General features: G+C 40.3%; 1 protein-coding gene and 1 long non-coding RNA gene across 2 annotated transcripts in view; one reads left to right on the top strand and one right to left on the bottom strand.

The window, feature by feature from the left end:
• The window catches only part of LOC139039769 (serine/threonine-protein phosphatase 2A regulatory subunit B'' subunit beta-like), a 56,029-nt gene that overhangs the window by 11,281 nt on the left and 18,745 nt on the right, over window positions 1-26,003 (bottom strand). The window lies entirely within an intron of this gene.
• LOC139043196 (uncharacterized) lies at window positions 1,638-7,027 on the top strand. The gene is made up of 3 exons (XR_011500262.1): window positions 1,638-1,776; window positions 3,575-3,810; window positions 6,855-7,027. It is a non-coding gene; the product is annotated as an uncharacterized lncRNA (long non-coding RNA).

The raw sequence follows: 26,003 nt of genomic DNA, 5'->3' as shown, positions 1-26,003 counted from the left end.
TGTTCTCTGATTATTGAATGTCCATTCGGTCAAGTTGGTTAATTCTTTTGTTGAGATCTTCTTTATATCGTTGCTGAATTGTGTCTGTTTGGTCAATCAGTGCTGAGAGAGGTGTGTTGAATCACTCACGATAACGGCGGATTCATCATTTTTTCTCTGTAGTTCTGTAGATTTTTGCTTCATCAATAGTGAGCCTATTTTATTAGCTCCATACATGTTTAAAATTGCTCTAGCTTGGCGAATAGAATGTTTTATCATTGCACCATGACCCTCTCTGTTCCTAACAATGTGCCAGCTTTCTTTTGGAAAACTGCTTGGCAATTTCTTATAAAGTTAAGCATACCCAGAATGACCCAGAAATACCACATCTATATTTCCCCAAGAGAAATAAAACATGCCCACAAAAAAGACTTGTACAAGAATGTTTATAGCAACTGTTGACCTTAAACAGACAGTCAGTTATTTCTCCAGCAAAAATGGGTTTATGGGGGACCAGGAAAGAATTGCAGTTCAAAGTCTGAAACCATCTCGAGCCAGGTGCAAGTCGCTAGCAGCATGGAGGAGAAACTCTATTCTGGGAGGAAGAGCAAGTTGGGACGGCCATTGTAAACATGGAGTCCAGAGGTATAGCAGCGTTTCACTAGCTGAGTTGTGATAGTCTCTCATTGGCTGAGCTTCTTGGTCAAGAAGAAGTCTGTCTTCTTCCTGTTGGGCTCTGCTAGAAGGTAGGGTGTGAGAGCTCCGCCTTTGGGCCCCAAGACTCCAATTTAATGAAGTTTCTATTTATTAATTTCCACACAACTTTATTCATAATCGCTAAAAACGGAAACAATCCAGATGTCCAGCAATGGGTGAATGGGTAGACAAAGTATTCGATGGAATACTTTTCAGCAATAAAATCCAACTCCTGATCACGCAACAGTAGGGATGGATCTGGAAAGCATGGTTAGAGAAAGAAGGCCCACCTGGGAGAGGACCTACCCCCTTTATGTGTGTGGTGATGGAAATCAGAGCAGAGGTTGGCTGCCTAACAGTGGGCGCCTGGAAAGGGGATGAGGGAACTCTCAGTGATGGAAATACTCTGTATCCCGATTGGGTGGTGCTTACACAGCTGTTTACGTTTACCAAAACTCATCAAATCACACACTAAAAGATCAATCCTTTCCACGGTATTTAAATTTTACCTCAATAAAAAGCGGATGGGAAAAAAAAAGCCTGGCGATGTTGGAAAGTAACGCTAAGCGATGTAAGGAGAAATCTGCGGTAGTAAACCCTTTTTAAAAAATATTAAGTGAAGAAAACGTTCCAATAAGCTGTGCTGTATTTGTGTGACTAAATAAGGACGTTAAAAAGCCCTGCAAACAGTGAATCCCTTCTGCTCCGAGGAGCGCTTTCATTTTTCCTCGGATGCTGGGGCCCTGGAGCTCCGGTCGGATTAGGGACCCTAACGCCTCACCTGCGCCCCGGCCCCGCCCCTCAGGCATAATCCCGTCGTACCCGCCCATCCTTTGAACCGTGCGTTCACCTTTCAATCAGTTCGAATAGCACAGGGAGAGAACCAATCGCAAGCCTCGTGGGAGAGAAGGGGCGGGCCCCTTTCCCGCAGGGGTTGCTCAAAGGCCCTCCAATCAGAGGCTGGGTGTGGGAAGTTCGGATTCTGGGCGGCTGAGGTGTAGGCGGCACTGCTCCGAGGCGGCGGCGGCGGCTCTCCAGACAGGGAGCGTTCCTTTCCTTTTGGTTTGACTGAGGTTTCACGCGACAGGCTGCCTGAGGAAGGTGAGTGCTGGGAGCTGGAGGAAGGGCGCTGGCTCGCCTCCTCCTAGAAGGTCTGGAAGGGTCTGAGGTGGGCAGTGGCGAGCTGGACGCCGCTTGGGGGAGGCTCCTCTAGGACCACTTACCTGTCCTTCCCGCAGCCGATGGCTCCGTCCTCCAGAAGAGTAAGTATTTGTTGCCATAATCTATGCAGCAGTCAGCGTTTCACCACTGGGCCGTGATTGGCCTCTGGGGCGGGACGATGCTTAGCATCCTTGGCCCCGACCTTCAATTCCAGTAGCTGCTCCCAGAGCCAGCGACAACTAAACCCGCCCTGGTTGGGAACCTCTAGGCAAGCAAGACGAAGGCATTCTAGACTTTCAAGCTGGAAGAAACTCCACTCAGCCAAGAGGGGAACTTAGATGTCCTGTATGTGAAGAGCCAGGCTGCGGGGCTTGAGATCCCAGCTCCAGCGCCTGTTGGCAGTTCTCTCCCTCACCTGTGTAACAGCAATGACACTAACCACCTGTGCTGGTTTAGGTGACAATTAAACACGCCTTTACTATTAACTCGAGCTTTTGCACACACCCTGTCTCTCTTTGTGGAGCATAGTCCTATGCAGTATTTTAAAATAACTAATGGTTTATTGTTTAACATTTAGCACATTAATACTTGCAGGAGGTGGCAAGTCAAATAGTAGAGGAGCATGCTTACTGAAAAGTAGAGTCCTTTGTCACTTCCCCTGGGCTCTTACAGGAGAATGTTATTAGCATCCAGGTCAGAAGAATTCTCATTTTTTATATACTCTGTTGATTGCTTAAAATCATGTAACATTTTAATGGGTTGCATTTCTTGTGCAGATTTTTCTTTTATCTGGAGTTTTCTAGTGGACTGTCTCAGTTATTCTTGTTGTTGAAGAGTATAGTGTGCTTAGAACTTTTCTATCTTCCTATTGCAGACCTTCCCCTTTTTCTTTCTTTTTTTTTCTTTTGAGCCAGCAACACTTGTGGAGAATCAGTCATCTTTCTCCCATTGGGCTTGGTTCTTTTCTATACCAGCTGCATAGGTGACTCCCTTAGACTTTCCACTTTCCTTTATTCTTTTCCTCATTTGAATGAAGGATTTCCTGGAACACATGGCATCCTGTTTCTTGTCCTTCTCCCTTGTTTTGCTTGAACACGTTCTCAAGAATCTTTCTAAGAAAAGAGTATGGGCCAGGTAAACAATATGATTTTTCACATGGCCGAAAATAATTTCATTATGCCCTCAAATGGCAAACTATGGTTATCCTTCTGTATCACCATGGTAGTTCTTCTAAAATCCCATCTTTTGCTCAATCTTGTATATCCAACTGCCTGCTTATCATCCCTGTCTGTCTAATAGGCATCTCGTGTGTTTGTTTTGTTTTGTTTTTTGGCTTGAGAAAAAATGCCAGGCTGCCTGCCTTCATCACAGGGAAAGGTTAGGAAACGATTCTGTATACTGTCCTTCACTTACTTTCCCTATTCTCTCCTTTCCTTCACTCTTGTCACTTTGTAATGCTGTGCGGTGAGCCTAGAGCCTCTTGTTTGTGTTATGGCCCACAGCTTCCTGGGCTTCACTTCATCTGTCAAGCAAGGCCCTATGTAGAAGCCCAAAATAGATCGTACTATCTTTTGATAACTTTCTTCCCACTCTGCAGTGTCGTATATTTATTCCATTTTGTACTGAAAATTTTTTATTTCAGAATGCTCTGAGGTGGGGCAGGAGGTGAACTGGAATCTTAATTTTTTAAATAATATGAAAATCTATATAAGTTGTCTACCTTTCTTTTCCCTGGCAGGATGGCTGCATCACATTTTGCCAGTCAACTGAGAAAGGATTTAAGTATTGAGATGATTAGAACTAAAATTGCTGAGGAGAGTTTTCTCTCTCAGAAAGCAGACAGATATGATAAATATGAACGAAAAAGACACTCTGGTTTGACGGATGTCAACCTTCCAACCTTGGAAGGTAGAAATCTTGAATTAGAGGAGACATCTCAAGAGCCTATTCCAGAAGAGATGAGTGTGAGGCAAAGTAAGTAAAGAGCTATTGTAATTTTAACTGCTTTGAAGAGGGGAAAAAAGTTGGTTTAATACCTGAGGTTAAAAAATCCTTGACCAGGGGCCAGCTGGGTGGTGTGGTGGTTAGGTTCACATACTCTGCTTCTGCGGCCCGAGGTTTGTGGGTTCGGATCCTGGGTGTGGACCTACATACTGCTCCTCAAGCCTGTGGCAGCATCCAGCAAACAAAATAGAGGAAGCTTTGGCAACAGATGTTACCTCAGGGACAATCTTCCACATCAAAAAAAAAAAAAAACTTACCAGAAGAATGGAGTTTTGAAATACCATTCTAAATAACTTGATATTTTCTATGACTAAATACTTCCTATTTAAGGTAAAGGCTGTGAAAGTTCCATTCGCTTGTGGAGTGTTGTAAGTTCTGACTTCTGGAGTTTGAATAAGATAAGTGTTGACAAGATTAATTGATAAGGGACATTAAAATAGAAGTTTTGTAGCTAAATCAGGTCTCAAGTTGTTTAAATGTTCACTGCTTCAATTTTGTCATTTTCCAGGACCAGTGAAATATGCAGCCCAAGGGCCTTCTTTACAGGGAGACCAGCTTTACTCTGAGTGACATGAGAAGCCATTATTGGATTAGTGTGTTTATAATCTGCTTTATGTTTTAAAGCATCACTTACGGATGGTAGGGTGACCAGCATGGCCTCCAGAAGACCAGCTGGGAGATAACTGCAATAATTTAGCTCATGGTTGACCACAGTGGGAACGGCAACCCTGGGTGGTTTCATTCTGGTTACATTTTGAAGTTTGAACCAATAGGATTTCCTAATAGAGTGGATGTAGGTTGATAAAGAAAAGTCAGGATGGTTCTAAGGGTTTTGGCCTGAGCAACTAAAAAAATGGAGTGGCCATTTACTAAGTTGTAAAATACTGAGAGAAGAACTTGCCATCTATAGATGGCAAGTCAGGGTGCTGTCTAGTATGGTCTGATGATGTGAAATATAAAGCTGGGCTGTTTTAGTGAAGAGGAAGAAATAATTGAGAAACAGCAATGAGGGACCACCCCCCACCCCGGCCCGCTTCAGGCCCAGTGATATGACCTTTGTGGGAGAAGAAAACAGTCAACCACTTGAGAGGACAACTAGGGGAGCGTTGTCTTCAGGGGAGAGCCAGGTTACGGTTAGATCAAGAGATGAAGGGAAGAGGAACTTCAGGGAAGTTGAGGATATAGGGGTTTCATCGATGATTAACCACTTCATCATCTGAGCTTTCGCATCTTCTGTTCTCTGCCTGGATTATTTCTTTTAAACAACTTTATTGAGGTAGAATTTGCATACCATAAAATTCACCCATTTAAGTAAATGCCTTTTGTTTAGTAAATTTACTGAGTTGTGCAGTCATCTCCCTGGATTATTTTAAACCCTCACCCAGTGGGCAAACGCACTCTCATTCTTCAGAAACCTTCTCGGGTATTCTCTCTTCTGACAAGCCTTTCCTGACCTCCCCAGACAGGTTTATACTGATTCTCGATTGTGCATTCTCGTAGTCTTCATTCCATGCTAAACCAAATTGAAACTGTGCTCATCTCCCCCACGATACTGTGAGCCCTTCAGGGGCAGAAATTCTCTTATTCTTACTTCCTAAAAATGTCTGGTACATAGTAGCCACTGACATTTTTCAAACAAGTTTAAATAAACATGAAAATACATAGTAGAAACCTGAGTTGAGAATCACAGGTGGGAGATAAGGAATCTGACAGGTCAAGGTGTCATCCAGGGATGCCTCTGAAGCTTGACTGAGGCTGGAGGAGCTGTTTCCAAGATGACTCACTCACATGACTGGCAAGTCGATGCTGGCTTTTGGCAGGAGGCCTTAGTTCTTCGTCATGTGGTGTCTCCATAGGGCTGACGCGGGGTCGGTGAGCCGAGGAGTCGAAAGAAAGATTTCTTAGACTCTCAAGATCTGGCAGTAGTGCTCTTTTATTTAGAGAATAGTGTGGAATAGCATGGGGACAGGACCCATGGGCAGTCGGAGCTTCTGCTGCTGCCGCTGCCCCGAACTGAGGGTTGGGGCCAATATTTAAGGCATAGGTGTGTGAGTTATCTCTTTATTAGTGCCCGTTTGGTCTGGCCATTTGGCGGTCCCACAACTTTTAGATAAGAATCAAACCGGATTGAGTAAATGGCAGAAGTCACCGCTCAAATATTATCCTCGGCTAAAGACAAAGGAGGATTTTGGGGTGGGGGGTCAGTTACATGAGGTTGCCAGACAGTTTCCAAAGATAAGGCCATCCCCCCTTCCTCCTGGCTCAGAGAGGGAGGCATCTTCACAGATAGAGGTTTCCCTTAGAAATGTAAATGTTTTCCCAACAAGGGGCAAACAAATTCCAGAAAGGGAGGCATGAAGATTTCCTTTACAAATGCAATTGCCTCTGATCAAAGGGCAAACAAATTCCACTCCTTGGAGCCTGCTTCTTATCTGTAGTTTTAAAAGTAACCAGCCTAAAAATCCTCATCATAAACTGTTTTAAAATTAAGCAGCCTAAAAATCCCCATCAGGGCTGCCTGAATCTCCTTAAGGCTCCACATGGCCACTGACTTCCCCAGCGCAAGTGATCTGAGAGAGAGCAAGGCCAAGCTGCACTGTCTTTAATGATACAGTCTTGGAAGCCACACTCCATCATTCCCACACTTTTCTTGGTGACACAGCTCAGCCCTATTCTGTGTGGAGGGGACAACACAAGGGCATGACTACCAGGAGGTGAGAATTGTTGGAGGTCAGCTTGGAGGTGGGTGATCATAGAAGTTAATTAATTTAAAAGTGAAGTAATGGATGCCTAGGGGATGGCAAGCAGTTAATTTGTGAACAAGAGAAGGCAAAAGGGAGAGAAATTTTGAAAGAACAGGGGTTGAAATGACTTGTGTGGTTAGCGTGCTAAGGAATCAATACGAAGTTACTGAAAGTATTGCTTAGCAGCTGTTGAAGTTAGATAATGGTATTTTAGACATTTGGATAACTTTTTATTTGAATGTTTTATATGCTATTTTCCCCCCTGCTTAGGATCAGCAAAGTCTCTTCTAAGTGATCAACGAAGACAAATGTTCCAGAAATACCTAGAGGAAAAGCGACTGAAAAAATTGAGAAACCTTCAGCGATGACCATTTATAGTGGGTGTTTATAGACATGATAAGACTATTTTTCTTTCATGAATACCAGCACACCAACCAAAAAAGGTAAATTTAGTATCATAACTTGATATTCAGGAATAGTTCTTAACCAGACTTTTCTTTAAGAGATTATACTTGATCTTAGCCAAGAGGCCAAGAAGCGATTATTTGAGAGTTTAAATGACTAAAACAACCCTTTCCCTGTAGTCCCTTTATTCACTTAGCTAGTTGGCAGGAGCTGGGAGTGACATCCTAATAGTTCAGAAGATGGAGATGAGGTCTCTCGGTGCAGCCATAGGTAGGTTGACACGGGATAAAACTAGCAAAGCAGTCAGAGCCAGGCTGGACGGGCAAGGCCGGGCGAAGGATCTGGCGTCCACCCTGTCGGATGCGGAGAGTCAAGAGAGGCTTATACATGAGCTTGTACCATGATCAGATTAATAATTCAGGAAGATTACCCTAGGCTGGAAGATCGTAGTCTGGAAGGGGAAGAACTTATAGGTAGGAAGACTGTAGTGAGACTGTCGTGATGGAATAGATGAGACAGGATAAGGGGACTGGGGCAGTGGGCTTAAAGGAAGAAACAGGTGTGAGACATCTCAGGAGATAAATTTGACGGGGACCAAGCAGATGGTGAGGGGTGAAGGAAATTGAAGAGTCGGAGATAAGATGATTCTGAAGATAAATTAGTTTGAGCAACCATATAAATTGTGCTGCAGCTAAAAGAGGGGTGGAAGCCAGGAAAAGGAACATGCCTAAGTGGGTGCATATTGATAATGCTTTTCCTGCTTTTTCTGCAGCTCATTTGGGCCATCTGGATAACAGGCAGTTGGGAATAAAAATTTGAAAATCAGGACGGAGATCCATGCTGAGTGGTGGATTTAGGATATGATATTGGGAGTATGGATGGGGGTTTAAGCTGTAGGGCTAAATGAGACCACTCCAGTAAAGATATACACATTGTGAAAGAGTGAGGTCTAGAGAGCACCTTCAAGTGGGCAGAAGTCAGGTACCAGTGATAGGTCAGATTGGCAGGAGAGCTAAAACAGGACAGAAGCTGGAGGAGGGGTGATCTAAAGAAGAGAATGATCCATGAGTTAAGGGGGATGAAGTTTGAACACAGGCAGCTGGATTTGTAAATTAGGTAGTCACTGGTGATTTGCTCTTTTCAAGGTCGTCTCTTGTTGGCTGTGTATTCATTCCTGATTTAAATAAGAATTGAATAATATAAAAGCTCAAGATATCGCCTGTTTTTGTTTGCTTCAGGAATGTCATTGATTTGAGAGACCTTTGATTACTCTGCATGTGACCTTAGGATAAGGTGGAAGTGACCAAAATTAGTAGAATGTAGCTCAAGGTGGAAAGATACAGAAAAATATGGTGTGTATGTGTTCGAGGAGGGCGAGATTGTTTCTGTTTGGAGGAACATCAGAGAAGACCTCTTGGAAGGGGCTGAATTTAATCTGGCTTCTCAAGAGTATGTAAGGCACCAGTCATTGGTCTAAACTGTAAACAGCTATTTACAAAGTGTTATATGTAGGGGGAAAAAGACACACATTGTTGTGTTAAATAATACGATTCACCAGTAGTTTTTTATTCTACTTAGACAATAGCCATCGCTGAATATTGTTTACTTTGTGCCTCGTTTCTTCAGCACTAGATCTTCCCTGAGATTTGGAGAAGCAAGTGGCTTCTAATCTACAGAAGAAGTCTGATTGTGCTTCTTCAGGAATTTTAGAGTTGATAAATAACTTATCACTTTTAATCAATCCTTCTCTTGCTGGATTTCTTCCTTGCTTTGTGATCAGGTCTCCATTTTCTTATGGACAGAGGACAAGTGCACAATCATTGGATTTGAAGGCAAACTGTCAAAGCTAAGAAAGTAAGCTGTGCAGTATCTTTTCATAAACAGGAGAGAAGAGATCTTAATACTCTAGTTTCTTCATTGACCCCTTCCAAATATTTCCAGTTCATCATATTAACAAGGATTCTAATACCTGGAAAATATAGTATGAAATTTCTCCTTTGTGCTCACTGAGAAATATGAGTAAGTTTTGAGGCTTTTAAGCATAATTTAAATCAAACCAGAACCAGAAAAGAGAGTAATTTAAGTTAGCAAGTATCTTTTTGCCATAAATGATTAAGGGTTGGATGACTAAGGGTAAAATTTAACTTTAAAATGGAGACTTTATTTTGTAATGAGACATGGAAGTAAATTATGGCAGTTCATTTTTTTAACTTTGTCTGCTTTTGATTGTTTTAATGCTGTTCCATCTTGTATGGATTGCCAGGTCAAAGGCCAAAGCCCAAATGGAGCTGACTAGGGTGAAGTTGATAGTAGATAATTGTTACTAAAATGATGAATCGTGCTCCTTTTCTCAGAGTAAGTAAATTCATTTTAAATCTATTATCAGCTTCAATCAGAGTGATTATTTTACTAGAGTTAACAGTACCAAACTCCCTGTTATTGGCATGGTGACATAGAGCAGTTTTGGCTAGATGCTAAGGAAGTACTCACTTGAAATATTCATTGCCAAACATCCCTTATGAGATCTATACCAACTCTGTGTGTCACTCTGTTTGTTTACTGGGCTCTATTATGCATCCATGTCACTATAAAATGCAGATAGGGATATAAAGCACGTAGGGTGGGGGATAAACTTACGGGTCTTCAGAACACCATTATGGACAAAGTTAATAGGACGATTACTAAAATAAAGTGAAGTGGGCAAGGAGGTAAATAGCATGTCTCTTTATCAGGTGAGAAGGCTCCGTTTCACGTATTCAATAAATTGAGTCACTGCCATGTTCCTCTAGGCTCTAGGATATAGTAATGAATAAAGCAACATTCCCTGTTTTCATGGAGCTTACATGTGAGATAGGCAATGAAAAGAAAAATATATAGTATGTGATGGTCCTAAGTATTATGCGGGAAATAAAAAAAAAAAAAAGAAGGCAGATGGGGAGTATTGAAGCTGGTACAGGGTGAGCTTCCGATGGGGCCTCACTGAGACGGTGGCGCTTTGAATGCAGTCTCCAAGGAAGTTGCAGAGTGCACTGTGGGAAGAGTTTTCTATCCAGGAGAAGATTTTTCCAGACAAAATTCAAAAGTTTTGAAGCGAAAACATGCTGGTATGTTTAAGGACTCTCAGAAGATTATAGTCAGCTATTTAGAATAGCTTAGGCTATTAGCATTTTCAAAATTCTAGGATTCTACAAAAAGTTTGTAAGGAAATCTATATAATGGAAAACTTTTTTCATCTCATCTTATTTGGGGTGGTGGATTTTTTGCTGGGTCATTTACAATAGATTTCAGATGAGGGGTCAAAATACCGATTGAAAATGTGGTAATTTGATTCATCAAGCAATTAAATCACATACCACCTAATCTTTTCAATAGATCATTAATAGGAGTGATGTTCGAGCAACACGATCTGGTCAAAGACAAACTTCTGAAAAGAAAGCGTCCAACGAGAAAAAGGTAGCTTATTATTATAAGCTCTGACGTTGCCGCAACAATGCTTTACTAATTACCGAAAGCATTTAATTTCATGGTTCCCGCAGCAGGGCAGCCTGCAATGCCCACGTGCGTGAGAACCACTCGGTCGATGACTCAAAGAGCGAAGCAGACCTGGGGGGCAGGCACCGCCAGTGCAGCCTCTGCGGGAGCAGCCTTGGCTGTGCCGGCCACGCGAGCGGCACGTGGTGAGAACTGTTCCTTCATCAGTGGCTGAAGTAGAATGCTCTGGTCCCTGAGGTTTTTCGTGTTCAGTTTTTAAAGTCATCGTGTACTTCTTTGAGTAGGCGAGGAGGAAACGGGAGATTCCAGGTCCCGAAGACAGGTTCAGTGCCCCACCATCCAGTTAGCACACAGTGGGCGCTCAATCGGTGAAGCATGTGCATCGGTGGGCAGCGCCACAAAGTGAAGATTAATGGCCCCAGTAAATTACAGCCCATTTGTTTGGTGGAATACAGTGTAGCGTTTAAGAACGATCCTGTGAAAGACACTTCATGACATGGTCCAGGATGTATTAAGTGGGCAAAGAAAACAGGTCAAATTCTGAACAGTGTGATCACAATTCTAAAATATGTATGTGAATATGTGAACATAGGAAAAAAACTGGAAAAGCATACCCTGAATTGTCAGCAGTGATGATTTCTGAGTAAGGTCATCTTGAGTGATTTTTATTTATTTATTTTTTGAGGAAGATTAGCCCTGAGCTAACATCTGCCGCTAATCCTCCTCTTTCTTGCTGAGGAAGAGTGGCTCGGAGCTAACATCCGTGCCTATCTTCCTCTGCTTTATATGTGGGACACCCACCACAGCATGTTTTCGACAGGCAGTGGGTGGGTCCGCACCCGGGATCTGAGCACCTGGGCTGCCAAAGCAGAAGCGTGAACTTACCTGCTGCGCAGCGGGGCCAGCCCCTCTGGGGTGATGTTTTTTGCGCTTTGCTTTTCCTGATTTTCTATAATAAATATGCATTTGATAGTCAGAGGCAAAAGGTAAAATACTTTAGCACCTTTGGTTTTGTAAACAGATATCCTATACTTGGCAGGAAGTTTTATCTGTATTTATCGTATTTAAATAGGGTATTTTAAATAGGATATTTTAAAATGACTTTTAATCATAAAATCCATTAAGGCATAGATTCATATTGTTGCCTTTTTTTCTTTCCCAAATTACCTAGTACTTTTTAATTTTTTTCGAGGAAGATTGGCCTTGAGCTAACATCTGTGCCCATCTTCCTCTAGTTTATATGTGGGACAGCTGCCACAGCATGGCTTGATAAGCAGTGCATAGGTCCATGCCCAGGATCTGAACCAGCAAACCCCGGGCCACCAAAGTGGAGTGTATGAACTCAGCTGCTATGCCACTGGACCGGCTCCTTACCTAGCATTTTTAATGCAGAATTTTCTATCTAGTCAAAATGGATCTGTTATGTCATTTTTATTTTAGATAATATAACAGAAAGAAAAGTACCAGATCAAGGAAGGCCTGCCAAAAAGATCGAAGAAGAACCAGGCAAGGTAGAGTATAAGTATCTGTTTATTTCTAGACATTTGGAAAATCTCATTTTTATTTTCATGAAGCTGAAATTAAGCTTACAAAACTGCTTCAAGAGGTTAACCTCCACGTGTGTGAAAACCTCTTGAAGCACAAGGAAGCGTCAAGAGGGTTTACTGTTATGGTTTGTGAGGTGTCTCATCTTTAAAACCTTATAGGTAGAGAATGTGTAGTTTGGTTAACAGAAGAGAGAAAATAAAAACACAGCTGACGGAAACCTTCATGTGAGCATCGGCTAGGAGATGGGTGCAGTGGGTGAAATGCGTTGACTCTGGATTCAGCTAGGCCTGAGTTTGCCTATTGTCTCGCTTCCAATTGGCTATATAATCTTGGGGAAGCTATGAGTTTGTTCTCCCAGCTGTAACATGTAATATCTACACAGAGTAGTTTCAAGAATGAAATCACCTGACGTTTCTGACAGCATCTAGCATAGTGCCTGGTAGAGTCTTCAAAAAGAGCCACCATTTCGAGGACCCAATCCCTTAATTTATAATCCATGCTATAATTCCTTAGCCTTAAAAAAAAAAAACAAAGTTATGCCAAAGTGTAAGAAACCTGGCTAGGTTCTTACCAAAAATCAGACATAGATCCTCCAAGGAAGGCAGTACAGGGTGATCTTCACAGGCGAGCAGCTGGACCTCACAGCTCCTCCCTCAAGGTTGGTTTTCTCCTTAAGGATTATCGCTAGTGTCTACCTTTGCAGCCACACAGGCCTCAAGCACAGTGTTACCCTTAAACTCTAGTCCGGGTAGAAATACGTATCTCATTAAAACTCAGAAACGTAGAAACCTCTAAAAATTATGTTGAAATGAGTGGATTAAATTGGCAAAGGTGGTTGAAAGGTACAAACTTCCAGTTATAAAATAGGTAAGTAGAGAATGTAATGTACTGCATGGTGACTACAGTTAATAATATTGTATATTTGAAAGTTGCTAAGAGTAGATCTTAAAAGTTCTCATCACAAGAAAACAAAATTTGTAACTGTGCATGGTGATGGATGTTAACTAGACTAACTGGGGTGATCATTGCACAATATACAAATATTGAATCATGTTGTATACCTGAAACTAATGTAATGTTGTATGCCAATTATATTACAGTAAAAAAAAAAACTACCAAATAACAAATTGACTTGAAAAAGAAAATACGCTTCACATTTTATATGGTTAATCTTACTGTGCCACATTGAAAAATAGTTTTGCTCATATGATAAACTTATTTATAATAATCCAAAGTTATTAAAAAAGATTTTGTCCTTGACAATACTGGTAATCCAATAAACATTGGATTTCTGATTCTCAAACCTTTGTAATTATCAACATAATTTAAGTAAAAAGATACGTATTTGTTAGGTGAGTGAATTTTTCCACCTTAGTTTTCATATATTTTAATTTTTGGTAATACCTAAAACCTATTATATAGTTTTTTTAATATGGATTGGTTCTCCCTCTTTCTGGACCATAGCAATGTTTTATGTAGCTGGTCTTCTGACTCCATGTAAACATTTAATTGTATTTGTTTTTGTTTCTTAAATTATGTACGTGGGACATATCTCTTAACTTTCACATTTTCGGGCCTAAAAAATTGGTGGAATATATCCCAAGAAGAGAGACTCTCACTCTATTCTGTTTATTCACATCCAGGTCATGTCTTTTAAAGTTGATAGCGAAGTAAATACTTTGGAATCACAAACCAGTGTGACAAACGGAAGGGATCCAGATGGAGTCTTATCCAAAGTGGAAAAGTTACCTGAGACAAATCCTGCAGAAGTGAAAGGGAGGCCATCCTTCGCACCAGTAGATTTTCTGTTTCGGCCACCAGATGGTCTGAAGAGCTATGACGTAACACCTAGACTCCAACAAGCACCGCTACTTTGACAGCCAGTGACAGAATGAGATGTTATGAATGAATTCCTTGCTGACATGGAGAACGAATGCCTTTCTTAAATTTGGCCTGTGCTTTTTAAGTTATTTAGTTAGTAAACTATGTTCATTATAAATCATGAAAATTTGACCTTTCCAAAAAATTTTTCAGAAGGATACAATAATGTATTTGACAGATTTGATATTTTCTGTGCATTATTATTTTCACGATTCAATTTGCTTTTTTTTTGCTTTTAAGAAGTGACTTAATTGCAACACTTAGAAATAAATTTTTAGAAAGAAGAAATTGCTATACTGCAGCTCAGACATGGTTTGGATTTTTTTGTTTGTGTTTTTTTTACTGAGTACTACTTTATAAAAGCTATCTCAAAAGACAAAATGATTAACTTGTAAAGTGGGGAGAAAAAATCAGTTTGAATCTTTACAAGAAATGGCAAGGTTGCTTTCCAAAGGCTGGCTGGCGGCAGATTGACCGAGAACTGCTCTGCGGCATCTGAGACTCCTAAGTGTGTATGTCCGGTTGAGAGGGCTTTGCATCTGTGGATCTCATCACAGGGGGCAGAGACGGGCCTTCCCGCTGGAGGTGTTTACGGTTTTTCCCTCTAGATTAGACATGTTTTAAAAAACAGAAACATATTTCTATTTTATCCCATGTTTTTAAAAAACAACATAATTTTGAAATCCTTCAGTGAGATGTATGGGTTCATGTTTTACGAAGTGTATTTTTGCTCTTGCTTAGTGATGAGGCTCCAGAAGTAACAAAAGAAATGTTGGCACACAAAAGTGAAACTTCAGTACATCAAGATTCCGACGAATTACGCCGTCCTTTGAGTTCTCTGACAGTTGGGAGCACAGGTATGGTATTTTCATGAATTTTTTACTTGTTTCTCTGGGTTATGGTTTATCAGAGATCGTTTAGAGTCTTTTCCACCATGTGTCTCACCATGTAGCTCAGGGTGTGATCTCAGGGTCAGAAGAGACGGAAAAGCATGGGGAGGGCTATCTGGAAACAGAGCTGGAATGAGGACTGCAGACTGAGAGGGGGACCGAAATGTAAATTTCAAGAGATGAAGAACATTGAGAGACACTGTAAAAGGAGATCTGATGAATGAAATCTTTGAGGCAGAAATAAAATTTTATTTAAATTTTAAATTTATTTACAATTTTAAATTTCAATGTTGAAAAAATTGAAGGATTTAAGAAATTTGTCTTGTGGGGGATGTCGTTATAGGAGTTGCTGCTTTGAAATGTATATGTAATGTTTTCTTTAATCTATAGATCGTGTCTTAAATAAAAATGAAACTACTACTGAAAATTTACATGGCTTTCCAATAAAAGAAGTCCCATCACTTGAAATAAAGGAGGATCAGACATCTCAGCAGCGACATGTGCTGCATTTCAGGTCTGTGCGTTTGTTCCCAGTGTAAGCATTTTGTATTAATGTCTAGACATTTAAAACCAAAATTAAACTATTTTAACCTTAATATAATACGTAGATGAATTAGGAGGAAACTGACCTTGAGTGATTTTTATTTATCTTTTAAATTAAAAATCTTTTTCAATGGCTAGTATATTCATGTGGTTGCTAACTTAAAAGATAGAAAGAGGTACAAGTGAGAAGCCTTTTTTCCAACTCTGCTCCCAACCCTACAGTTCGAACCTTCCACAGAGGCAAGTGTTATTCATTTCTTGTGAATTCTTCCAGAGATACATAATGCATATGTAGATAAACTTTTTTTAAATGTAAACAGTAGCATACTATTCTGTTTTCATTTAATGTTAAATGTAGGAGATATTCCATTTGAGTCCTTTAAGAACTTTCTCATGCTGTTTTTGTGTGTGTTTTAATGGCCGCATGGTATCCAATTGTATGGCTACACCACGATTTACTTAGTAGGTCCCTGTTGCTGGTTGTTTCCATTGAGTTCAGTCTGGTAGTATTACTGTCAAGCCTGCAAAAAACAAGCCTGGATGCTTTTCAATCCTCTCCTGTGCAAATAAATAAAGACCTCAATTTACATTCCCTCAGCAAAATATGGGAGTTCCTATTTTATCATACCTTTTTTTTCAAACAAAGAAACTAAGTTAATGTTTATTTTACAAAAGAAGGATAGAGGGAGATGATGGTAGGCTCCTTGGCCCACTAAATCATAAGATAGGATTATGTTTCTCCAACTATGAAGACTGAAAATTAGAGTTCCTGTTTGGGAACCTAAAAGCCATGTCACCTAAATGCCTTGGACACAGATCAGAGGACTGCATCTGGAGAAAGGCCCCAACGCTCCACATCACACAGGAAATGATGACATACTATGTTCTTGAGTGAATGTAGCAAGGAGATTCTCACATCTTTTCCAATACAGTACTAACCACTTTTTTGGGCTTTGACAATCAAATAGAGGAGAAATATTATCTTCCTATACTTTTAATACTCATTTGTTCTATTATGAATGAGTATATTTCAGAGCCACTTCAGCTGTTTGTAGAACGTAAGGTTTTATGATTGTAAGGGATTTTAGAGATGAGCTAGTCCACCGTGTTGTTGGACTGAGACATTGAGATAATAAGCAATTTACCCAACTAAATAATGTCGGATCTAAGACAAGTCTCCTTTCTCATTAATTAAGTTTTCATTAGATATAAACAGCTAATTTTTTCTTCTAAGAAAAAAAAACTATCCTCAGTTTCTCCTGCTAAGATGCTTTTTATAAAGAGACAGATTCAATTTATCTTGGGCCGGGGTTTCTCAACTTGCACTACTGACATTTCAGATTGGATAATTCTTGTTGTGGGGCCGTCCTCTGCATCGCAGGATGTTGTGTAACGTCCCAGACCAGTAGCACTCCTCTGGTTTGTGACAAAGGTGCTCTAGACACTGCCAGATGTCCCCTGGGGGGCAAAATTGACCAGTGTTGAGAACTACCGCCCTTGGACAAGCAAAGCCTACTAATTAGAATCTGTGAGGCCCTGACACTGTAATTCCAGTCTTACAGGGTTTAGCTTCAACTTACTCTGGGCAGTTGGGTTGGTCTCAGTTCCATGGGCAATACCAGAAGTAAAGACAGAACTCAGGCATGTCTGGTTCTTTCTGTTTCATCTCTGATAAATGAGAACGGAAAGAACTAGAAATATTAGCTTGGAAAGTTGCTCTTGGCATTAACCATCCACGTAAGTTTTAGGTGTAGAAAGATGGACATGTATAGGATATCAACTTGTATTTATGGATTTTAATATATCACAGTTCATAAAATAAGCATCAGCTCTGGAAAATCGCTATTGTATAAGTGTCATATTGCTAATACTTAGATATTAGTATGAGAAACATTTGTAAAGCTGAAACATGTCATAATTTTAGAAAGATTCTCTGATATGAAAGAGAGGAATTAATATTGACCGACTGCCTTGAGTGGGAAAGGAAGCTTGAAGTATAGATTCCAAACAAAGGGGAGGGAACATTTATGTTTTTTGTCTTAGCTTTGTTTATTTTATTTTATTTATGTATTTATTCTTTTTAGGAAGATCGGCCCTGAGCTAACATCTGTTGCCAGTCTTCCTCCTTTTTTTCCCTCTCCCCAAAGCCCTGACATATAGCTGTATATCCTAGTTGTAGGTCATTCTAGTTCTTCTGCGTGGGATGCCAGCACAGCATGGCCTGATGAGCGGTGTGTAGGTCTGGGCCCAGGATCTGAACCAGTGAACCCTGGGCTGCTGAAGGTGAGTGCATGGACCCAACCACTTGGCCACCAGGGTGGCTCTGCATTGTTTATTTTAATATGTCTACATTTATCTGAAACAAAAATCTAGTGTTGCCGAACTTTATAGTTTTGTTAATCAAAATAGCAAGACTTTTCATTTCTCAACATACGTTCACTAGTATCTCTGTGCTAAAATGGTAGATGACTTATAAGGTGTAAGTAATTAGAATGTTAGCAATCATTCCTGGGAGTTAAACGTTTGCCTATTTATTGTTAGATTTTTTATGACTTTTTGAGTGACATCTATATCTAGTATTGTTTAATTATGCAAAATATTTTCTGAATGAAAATGACCTAAATAAATATGGAACAAATTTTCTGATATTTCCTTAATCTTATTTGGAGAAGCTTTTTAGAAAAAATCATTTGTGTGCTGTGTGAAGTCCTTAGATGCTGATGTACAGTGAGTTGTTTGAGGTTGAATTCTTGTAAAATACAAAGTGAGCAGAATGCTGTTTACTATGTAGCAACATATATGAGAATGAATATTGCTACGTTTTAGTGGGAACAGAAGCAGACAGTTAATGCTCAGTATTTGTATGACAAAGTTTTGTAGTCGATGTTTTTTTGTTTTGCTTTAAGGTAAGAGTTTGATTCTGGAAGCCCCAGGATATTTGGGGTGAGGTCGTCTTATCAGCTGGCTGACTTGCAATCAAGGTCCTGTTTTGTTCTCTAGCTTTTAAAAATCTCATCTTTTCCTTAGCAGAAGATCTTATTCCCCTCGCAGTTGGTCAAAAAAGACTCCTTAAGGCAGAAATATTCAAACGGCTTGAAGAACTGGTGGACAATTTGGAATACAAATGAGGCAAAAAGGATACCACCTGTGCAGACCTGGATGGGTTCTGGAACATGGCCAGCCTTCAGGTATGTGGCCAGGATTTGGAATGGCTTAACTTTCGAGTCGCATGTTTTTGGAAGTGAGGTAACAGTAGTAAAATGGGAGTAGTAGAGGCTGCTTAGGTATCTGTAATATTAAAGGAGATATTAGCCCCTTTACAAACTGTAAAGCACTGTCTAAATTTTATGGCTGCTGTCCCCTCCTCCTGCATACTGTCAGGGTAATTTCTATATGGGTTGGAAATTGAGATTCTATTCAGCTGTTGCCTAGTCTGTGATGATTCCATGTGTGCGAAAATGAGGACGAGTCTTCAGTAGCTGGGTCCATCGAGCAGTTATTGTCCCTGCTGTGTGTCAGGCGTTGTATGAGGAGCTGACAAATAGGCACATTCTCTACCCCAGAGGAGTTTATAGTTTTATCAGAGTCAGACATAGCCCTCATACCAATCTGGTGTAGAAAGCGCTGATAGAGGCCGTTACTAGGAAAATCAGTGAAGGTAGGGAGATGACAATTTCTAGCTTTTTGAGCTTATTTTAGAAATAAGCATATAAAATACTAATTCAAGAACCAGTGGCCAAGAACCATGAGACATTTGCAGACAGCCCGAAACCTGGAAGAAGGGGCCGCAGCAGCACAGGAAGGAAGCTGTCTGGATGAGGCCGTGGGCTGATCCAGGAGAAAGAACTTTAAAAGCAAGTGTTAATATGCTCAAAGAGACCAGGCATTTTTTCTGCCAAATGAGAACAGCTATGCAAAAAAGAACATTCAGAGAACGACAACAAGAGCTCTTTGAAGTTAAAAACTATATGAGCAGAAATGTAAGATTCACTAGAAAGATGGAATATGAAGCTGAGATCTCCCATAAATTAGAGCAAAAAGAGAGAGATAAAAGAGGAGAGACTAGATAAGAATATTAAGGGGACCAGTCTAGGAAGTATAATATCCAAATAACAGGGATTCCAGAAAAAGAGAACAGAAAAAATAGTGGAGAGGAAATGATCAATGAAATAGTTTGACATTTTCCTGGAACTGGAGGACCTGAATTCCAGATTGAAGGAGCCCATTGAGTGCCTAGCACTGTATGTCAGTGTAGACACACACCAATGCACAATGAAATATAATTGTACAACTCTTGGGATGAGGAGAAACATCTAGAAACTTCCAGAGAGCAAAAACAAGTTTCATACAAAAGGTCAAAAATCAGAATATCCCTAGATTTCTCAACAGCGACATCGAAAGCTGGGAGAACAAGGCCCTCGAACTTCTCGGGGAAAATAACACTCAGCCTGGTGTTGTATACCCAGCCAGTCACGCTTGAGGGTGGAAAGGCATGTTTCAGACACACACAGTCTGAAATTTTACCTCCCAGGCACCCTTTCTCAGGAAACTGAGAACGGCCCTCACAAAAATGAGGGAGTAAGCCAAGAAAGGGGAAGGAGCTGGGACAGATCCCCAAAAAGTCTAAGGGAATTGTGGCTGAGGTGAGTAAAGAGGGTGAGCAGCAGGCTTAGGAAGCAGCTGTTCAGACTGGAGCAGGAGGCTGGGGCTCGGCGAGATACTGTCTCTGAGGCTGAACGGAACAGAATACCCGAGTGGTTTGCTTTTCTAGTTGTATTAAGAGGGAATTTATACATACTGTGCAGACTTTAGAGGCAAATTGATGATAGATACATTAAAAAACTAAGCAAACAAAAAGCAAAGCAATGATGAAGTCTAGAGAAAAATGTGAAGAAACACAATATTCTGGTAATTATATGGCGCAGAAGTGAATAGTGTTTATGGAGTCACTTTATGACCAGTTGACATAATAATGAGTTGGTTCACTAGCATCCTTCAATGGTGACCAATTAATTTTGTCTTTCTTAGTATCATAATTATTTTATGGATTTAAAAGTATTTGTGTTGGCATCTTTTACAGTCATTATCTTTAGTGATGCTCATTTCCCAGTTTTGGCCAGTGGGAGCCTCTTCAAGTTGGCTCCTGGGGCTTTTATTTATTTTAAAGAGCTATACTGAGGATAAACAATCTACATATGATAAAATCTGCCCATTCTAAGTGTAAAAGTCAATGATGTTTAGTAAATTTACAGAGTTGTGCAACCGTCGCTGCAATCCAAACTTAGAACGTTTTCCTCACCACAGAAAGATGCCTCTTGCCTGTTTTCAGTCAGTTCCCATTGCCACTCCCAGTCCCAAGCAACCACGAGTCTCCTTACTGTCTCTGTAGATTTGCTTTTTCTGAACGTTTCATTCTAAGAATCACCCAATATGTGGTCTTTTGTATGTGGCTTCTTTCCCTCGGCGTGGTGTCTCTGGGGTTCCTCCATGTTGCAGCACATGCCTGTACTTTGTTCCTTTCATGGCTGAGTAGCGGTTCATGGAGACATCAGTCTGTATTGTCCAGTTGATGGACATTTCCACTATTTGACGATTACGAATAATCTATGAATATTCACTTACAAATCTTCATGTGGGCATGTTTTCTTTCACTTGGGTAGATATGGCTGGATCATGTGGTAAATTTCTGTTTAACTATTTAAGAAACTGCCAAACTGCTTTCCAAATTGATTACACCCTTTCACGTGCCCGCCAGCAGTGTGTGAGAGCTCCTGTTGCTCCGCATCCTCACCAGTGCTTGCTCCTGTCTCTCTTAGTATCGGCCATCCTGTGGGGTGTGAACTGTCATATTGTAGATTTGATTTGCATTTCCCTAATGAGTAATGATGATCAGCATCTTTTCATGTGCTTATTATTAGACATTTGTATGTCGTCTTTGGTGAAATATCTATTCAAATCTTTTTGCCCATTTTTAATTGGGTCTGTCTTTTTATTATTGAGTTGTAAGTGTTCTTTGTATATTCTGGATACAAGTCCTTTATCAGAAATATTTGCAAATATTTCCTCCCAGTTTGTGGCTTGTTCTTTAATTTTCTTAATGGTATCTTTTGGAACACAGCTGTTTTTAATTTTGATGAAGTTCAGTTTATCAATTTTTTTAATGTTGTGATTTTGGCATTATTTCCAAGAACTCTTTTTGCCTAACCATAGGTCACAAAGATTTTATCTTATGTTTACTTCTAAAAGCTTTATCTCTTTCACTTAGGTCTGTGAACAATTGGAGTTCATTTTTTAAAAAAATTAAGTTGTGATTAATTATTTTTTGCTAGGAAAGATTTGCCCTGAGCAAATCTGTTGCCAGTCTTCCTCTCTTTTTTTTCCTCCCCAAAGCCCTGGTACATAATTGTGTATTCTAGTTGTAAGTCCTACTAGTTCTTCTGTGTGAGCTGCCACCACAGCATGGCTACTGCTAGACAAGTCACGTGGTTCCACACCCAGGAACTGAACTTGGGCTGTCGAAGCACAGCATACTGAACTTTGACCACTAGGTTATCAGGGCTGGCTCTGGAGTTCATTTTTGTGTATGGTGTAGGAAAGAGCCCAAATTCATATTTTTTCTTGCAGATATCCACTTTTCTCAGTCCTGTTTGTTGGAAAAAACTATCTTTTCCTCACTGAATTGCATTGGCACTTTTGTTGAAAATCAATTGGTCATAAGTGTAATCCTGAGTCTTTTTGACATTTAAATTTTTTTGAGAAAGGGAGATTGAGAGTACCTATTTGTATAAATGCAAATAGAGTACCTATTTGTATAAATGCAAATAGAGTACCTATTTGTATAAACGGAGACTCAAAGCATATTTACCCAACTGTTGACAGTGGTTACCACTTTGAGGAGATTGGAAATACCAGAAGGATGGGATCATACATTCCCATCCTGCTAGTATGTATATTATTTGAATCCTTTAAAATGAGATTGTGCCAGGGTCAGCCCAGTGGTATAGTGGTTAAATTTGGCACACTCCACTTCATTGCCCCAGGGTTTGCGGGTTCTGATCCCAGGCATGGACCTACACCACTCATCAAGCCATGTTGTGGTGGTGACCCACGTACAAAATAGAGGAAGACTGGCACAGATGTTAGCTCAGGGCCAGTCTTCCTCAAGCGAAAAAAGAAGAGGATTGGTAACAGATGTTAGGGCCGATCTTCCTCACCAAAACAATAAAAATGAAAATAAAATGAGATTATGTCAAGAGAAAGAGAAGGCAAGCTACAGACTAGGGGAAACTTTTGCAAAAGACCTATCTGATAAAGGACTGTTTTCTAAAATATACAAAGAACTCTTAAAACTCAACAATGATAAAACAAGCAACCTGATTTAAAAATGGACAAAAGAACTGAACAGACAGACACTTGATCAAAGAAGACAGATGGATGGCAAGTAAGTGTATGAAAAGATAAGATGCTCAACATCATATGCCCTTAGAGAATTGCCAGTTAAAAGTAAAATGAGACACTAGTACACACTTATTAGAATGGCAAAGATCCAAACCGCTGACAGCACCGGATGTTGGTGAGGATGTGGAGCAACAGGAGCACTCATTCATAGCTGGTGGGGGTGCAAAATGGTGCAGCCACTTTGGAAGACAGTTTGGCAGTTTCTTACAAAACTAAACAGAGTCTTACCATACGATGCTGCAGTCACGCTCCTTGGTGTTTGCCCAAATGAGCTGAAAACCTGTGTCCAGACAAACATGTGCACAGATGTTTATAGCAGCATTGTTCATAATTGCCAAGACTTGGAAGCAATGGATATGCTCCTCAGTAGGAGAAGGGATAAATAAACTGTAAAAAAAAAACAAAAAAACAAAAAAAAAACGGAGAGATTGTGTTCACACTGTATAATTTAGGATATCTCTCCTACCATTTTAGTCATCAAAATAGTTTGGGAGTTATTCACATATGACATCCTTTATGTAGATTTTTAACATAAAATAACAATGAACAATTTTACCATAAGAATTCATTTGAATACAAAATTGACAATGACAGTCTAATTTTATGTCACCAGTCCAAGTCGTTGTCAATTTGTTTGAAGCTTTTATGCATTAATTTGTAAATTTAATATGGTTAGCATTAATCTGATAAACTTGTGCTTCATTTATTAACAGATACAGGATCTACGCCAGAAATTCAACAATCTGACCATACTTGAGGAGTGTGGATGGGAGAAAGCCAGCAATACGAGCAAAGATGTGTTTCAGGTAAATTTGTGGATTTCTAATATAGACTTTTACTTTAATGAATTTAAGCTTTAGAAACATTTAGCTTCAGGTTTTTCATTTCACAAAACGTGTCATCTATTACAATGTCCTGATTGTCTTGAAAGAGTGAGGAAAGGTCAACACAAAATTCAGGATGGTTATTTCTGGCGGGGGAGGTGGGGCTGAGATTGGATTTGGTCCTCCTGAGAGCTTCTGAGTTGCTAAGTAACGGTATGTACCAGTGTGTTTTATTCTTTAAACTGTACCTATACATTGTTTTGCAGTAATAATAGCAGTAGTACATAATTTATATAATGTGCCAACTATGCTTCCCAGGCCCTCACACACATTGACTCAGTTAATCCTCACAACAGTCCTGTGAGGTGGGTGCCGTTATCCCCGGGTGGGGAATCTGAGGCCAGGAAGACTCGAGCACGTGCCCAGGGTGGAGCTGGGTTTCTCATTCCAGAACCCATGTTCTTAACCCACAGGTTATGCCATCTCTGCTTTCTATACTCTTGTGCGTGATATATTTCAAAATGAAAGAACTTTTTAAGTAGAAAAGAGGAACAATGACTCTTAGACTCTCTCTCTTCTTCCCAAATTTTATCATGTAAAATTTCCTATTTTCTCTGTAAAATTGGCTTTGTTGACATGATAGATTCCATTCTTATCTATTTGTACTAATTTTTTTCCCAAAATATTTTAACTCCAAGCTTTTGGTTCAGAATTGCTACTTCTCAAGCCAGCTTGGAGCCCTGCCACTTTTTCTTTTAGATTTTAGAAAAATGCCTCTGGTTGTAAAATCAGGTTTCTAAACTGGTACTTTATTATGCTGTGTAATCCAAATAAAAACTCTGTTTTGAATTCTGTCTTAGGAGTTTAAGATGTTAGAGTATTAAAGGATTATTGTAGGATTGTTTTACTAATGAAGTCTCCTTATTTTACTAATGAAGTAATGTCTTAGTAAGACGTTAGTAATGTCTTACTAATGACAAAGGCCCTGAGGACAGTGACGAGATTGATTGAATGAATTTCAAGTCTGTTAAACAGGAAGGATGCTGGGACATTTGGACCTGCCGTGCGCATTTCTTATCGGGTGCTTAGTCCTGGGGACATAACACCATCAGTGACGCAGATAACGGCTGTGTCAAGACAGCATTATGTCGGAGCCTTGTAATTCTGCCCCTTACCACCAGTGTTTCTCTCCTACATTATTTTATAGGCCACCGTTAAGACTACTGAACAGTTAAAATCAAACTAATCTTTTATCTGTACTTTGGAACCATTCCCCCAGATCTCTTAGTCATTGACCTCTCATCCCATCAGTTAGCCTTGTTCTCTCTTTTCCATCAGTTTTTAGACATGTTGAAGGGTCCTATCTTTGTTTACATTAAACGACAACCACAACTAACTCCTTGAGGGCAGGAACTTTGTCCTTTACCTTTGACCCCCAGCATGTTTAGCACATACTAGGAACTTGATAAGCATAAGATGGATGTGTGAAATATTTTAGGCATGCTTTATTCATTTTTCTTATAAGATGGTAATGAGTTGCTTTAGTAAATGTCATAATTTCTCTTTGTAGGAAAAAGTTGTCTCGGGTATAGCGAGTGAACCAAAACATGATGATGCTGGGATCGCAGATGGGGGTCGCCTCGCTGCTGTGAAGAAGGCAATGAGAGAGAGGATGCAGCCGGGAGAGCGTGCTGAGGCCGTGGGCTCTGCGGTGCCAAAGGAAGTTGATCATAAAGCGTTTGACACTGGATCTTTTAGAATTGAAAGTCCCGTTAAATCATTCTCAGGTTAGTTTTTCTGTTGAGACTACTTAAGAAACGTACTTGGGTTGGATGGGAGCTTGTACAGGAGGTGAAAAAGTTTTCACAGGAAGCAATATAAGCTGTCTGTGATTTCTGGAAAATAGACCACATCCTCACCACCAAACACTTGCAGATTTTGTTTGATGGATGGGATTAGATTACCTGAAGTGACATATCTCCTAAAGTTGCTTTTCTGTGTTTTCTAAGTGACTTCACTTCCATTATTAGCCCCTAACCCCAAGGTCCTGGGAGGAAGGTCCCAGGTCCCAAGAGGGAAGGGCGATGAGCATGAGGAGTGAGGTGATTTCCTTCAGGTTGGTGCCAGGCTGGATGAGAATTTCAGCAGGAAAGGAAGCTTAGGCACCAAACCATCACACTTCTCTGGCTGTTCTTAAAAAATGACGCTTAGGGAAGGTGGGTTTGGTTTTATTTTCATTTGTATCAAAACTTTTGCCCAGATCTTTTTGAAACACAACAGGCCAATCCACAGACAGAAAGGGGACTCATGGTTGCCAGGGGCTGGGCGTGGGGAATGGGGAGTGACTGCTACAGAACCCGGGATTCCCTTGTAGGGGG

This window comes from Equus asinus, unplaced genomic scaffold, assembly GCF_041296235.1.
Source record: "Equus asinus isolate D_3611 breed Donkey unplaced genomic scaffold, EquAss-T2T_v2 contig_193, whole genome shotgun sequence".
NCBI classification, from domain to species: domain Eukaryota; kingdom Metazoa; phylum Chordata; class Mammalia; order Perissodactyla; family Equidae; genus Equus; species Equus asinus.
Note: the sequence above shows the minus strand (reverse complement) of the source record. Positions and strands in the feature narration are given on the sequence as shown.